Raw genomic sequence first — 3,657 nt, forward strand, 5'->3', positions numbered from 1 at the left:
TTAGCACAGTGCCGGGCACATCGGAAACACTTAATAAATGTTTGTTACTAGTTAGTTTTTACTCTACTTACGCCCTATGATCTTTCTGCACTTCACCCCTCCACCACCCCCAACTGATTTTCCTGGGGATGTTTCTTAGAGCTGAGGAACAGACAAAAAGAACATTGGGTGTCTTCTAAAATTAATGCAAGGGCTCAGACAGATAAATGTGCTAGGATCCTGAGGCACAGGAAACTGGGAGCACATTTATCTTTCCCACAAGCATGAACCCAGAGTCAGACCAGCTGTGTAGCCAAGGCAAGGAGAGAAACCCTAAGAAACTTCTGAGAAGACATTTACATGAACTGACGCAGAGTGAAAGGAACAGAAACAGAAGAACAATTTATACAAGGACAACAACATTGAAAAAATACACAACTTTAAAAGTGTTGAGAACTCCAGCCAACTGTAACCATGATTCTAAAGGGCCAATGATGAAGCCTATTGTCCACCTCCTGACACTGAGGAGATGGACTCATGGTGCAGAGGGAGACATGTATTTTGGGGTCTGGCCAGTGTGGGAATGTGTTTTGCTTGACTATGCATGCTTGTTACAAGGTTTTTGTTTTTCTTTTTCTTTTCCAATGTGGAGAGAGGGGAGGAGTTGGGAGAGAGAAATAGATTTTTGTTAATGAACAAATTTTATTTTACTTTAAAAAAAGAAAAGGGAATTCTTAGGACAGTGTGAATCTCTGGAGCCAGGATAAAATGATTTCTTTGTACCTGAATCTGTGTTTCCCATGCAGGACGGAGAGGAGGGGTCTCTGGCTGGAAGCACTGGGCAGCTTTGGAAGAATGGAGGGACAAACTATTTCCCATGCCTGGAGCACACTCTTTTATCATCAATACTTTTCAGATTCTAAATTGTATTTCAAGACTCAGCTCAGGGGTCACCTCCTCCATGAAGCCTCCCCTAATCCACCCCTTCTCCAGCTGTTAGTGATCTCTCCCTCCTTAGATATTCATAGAGCCCTTCATTCTAGCTCTCCTCTGACCCCCATAATCTTTGTTTTGTATCTTATGTCCCTGTGTACTGGTCATGTCCCCTGTCCTCCCCAGGATATAAAGTCATTGAGGGCAGGGATTCTTTTGTTTCTGACTTTGTAACCCAATGTCTCACAGAATGTGTCATGCATATTTCAGTAATCCGCGATTTCATTTGGTGTCCAAAAAAGCCGATCTCAACACTTCTATGACTTAGTGGATGGTCATCAGGAGTCACTGCGGCTGACCCATGCATCATACTGCTACCAACCAAGTGATGAGAATCTCTGAATTTCATGAGGCTGGTCCTCAGATGGTGGATGCAAAGTCAACACCAGATTCATATGTGAAGCCTTCCCAAATTGGTAGGATCTTCCCAAGTAGATGTTCCACTTGCATAGACTTTGAGAAGCCAAGCTCACCTCCATGATATGATAAAGCTTTGGCAAGAGACTATCCTGGAGTGAAAGCACCCACTACACAGATTGAATGCTTAAGAAATATTTGTTGAATTAAGTTAACCAGTCTCTGGGGTCCCTGAGGAAAAATGAAGGGGTCCTTCTAAGCCAACTTGATCCAAAAAAGCCCTGGGATTACAGAGCTAGAGAAGCTTTGGCAGCATACCTGTCAATGACATCTGTTTATTGAGGACAACAGGGTAGAGTTCAGAGAAACCTGAGAATTGCTTGAACTGATATAAAGTGAAACAAGTAGAACCAGGCAACTACCAGATATGTAAATCAAATGACTTGATCCAACTACCAGTCGTGGAAATCCAAACATTACAAAAATCAGAATTGAGAATGCAAAAACATCTTAATTCCAGAGGACTGATGATGAAACACATTTCAGTGCTAGACTTGGAGACAAAGGATGTAGATTCAAATCCTGGATCTGTAGTCTACCAGCCACGTCACTTCACTGACATTCAGTTTCCTCATCCACAAAACAAGGAGGTTGGATTGAGTAATCTTTAACATCTAAATCTGTGCTCCCAGGATCCCTCCTTTACCCAGCCATCCTCTCAGACTCTCATAGAAATGACCATGTGTTCCAGTCTCCCTGGGTTTACCTCTGCCCCAAAGGAGATACCAACAGAATTGGAGCTTGGGTACCCAACCCACTATGACTTTGAGGCCAGGGAACCCTACCCACTCCCCAGTTCCAATTAGATGGATGGACCTGCATGGAGGGAGACAGAGTGGGAAACTTAGAACACTTGCTATGAAGAAGGCTAGTTTACCAGTCAGTCCATAAGCATTTGCTATGTGCTTGCTCTGTGCCAGGCACCAAGCCAAGTACTGTGAGTCCAAAGAAAGGCCAAAGCATGGTTTCTGCCCTCAAGGAGTTCAAATTCTAATGGAGGAGACAATAGGTAAATAGGTACATACAAGATATACCCAGAGTAGGTGGAAGAAGTAATCTCAGAAAGGAAGGCACTAGGGGAGAAACTGAGACAGACGCTATGCAGAAGATGTTCAGGCTGAGGTGTCTAATGCTTGGGAAGGAGCAGCTGATTGGAAGGTAGAGGGACACATGGCTGGTGTTTATCCTTGAAAATGAAATAGCCCCCGTTCCTATGGCACTTTCTGGCTGACAAACCTTTATTTATCACAACAACCTAGAAAGCTAATAATACAAGGCTTATGGTCTCCATTACTCAAATGGGGAAACTGAATCTCAGAGAAGTAAAGTGACTTAGCCAAAGCTTACAGCTGGTTACCAGGAGTAACAACATTCACACAGGGTTCTTCTAACCCCCAAGTCTTCTTTCCACTATTCCATGTTAAACAACGCAAAAGCAACCTTTTCCAAATATCTAAACACTTACCCTCTGACCTCTGCTGAGCTACAGATGTGGAGGTTGTCAGAGACCCTTCATACTCCTGGGATCCTGTGGGACTATGGCCCTGGCCTTGAGATCTGGAACCTAGGCCCTGGGGGCTGGTACTCAGTGAGCCCACTGAGCTGGGCTGCACCAAAGTCTGGGGCAGGGATGCTGGCCTGGGCCCCATACTCCAGGCCGCTAGGGACTCTGTCGTGATGCTTCCTGGTTGCCTCCTGGCATCATCAAAGGACCAGTCTTCAATCTTTGAGTTGACAAAGGAGCACTTTTCTTTCCTGGTGTTGCCAAGAGAAGTATCCTTTGTCCCAGCATCATCAAAGGATGGATCCTCCGGCTCAGTATCAGAAAAGGAGTTAGTTTTCACAGCAGCCTCACCAAGGAAGTGCTCCTTCCTCCTGGTGGGAGTCTGGGGGTCTGCCTGTAAGAGTCTGGCCCCTGCTTTCCTGGATGGACCCCAGACCCTGCTCAGAGGGAGAGGGCCCTCTGGCTCAATGGGCAGGGCAGGCAGTTCTCCCTTCGCTATGGATCCCAACACATGCACATGGCTATGACCCAAGACTTCTGGGATGGGCCCTGACATTCCTCTCCTGGTATTCAGCAGGGCTGTGGCTCCTGTGTGTGCAGCAGCTCCTGAGAAAGGAGACAAAGAAGAGATACCCTTGGTTTTGCCAATCACGAAAATCTTCAGTACTGTAAGACAACTTCATTTTTTAAAAAAAATACGTAATAGGGAGGTAATACAGCACACTTGTGAGAGTAATAAATTTGGAGCTAGAGGATCGAAGTTC

Source organism: Vombatus ursinus, unplaced genomic scaffold (assembly GCF_900497805.2).
Source record: "Vombatus ursinus unplaced genomic scaffold, bare-nosed wombat genome assembly UNPS02014466.1, whole genome shotgun sequence".
NCBI lineage: Eukaryota > Metazoa > Chordata > Mammalia > Diprotodontia > Vombatidae > Vombatus > Vombatus ursinus.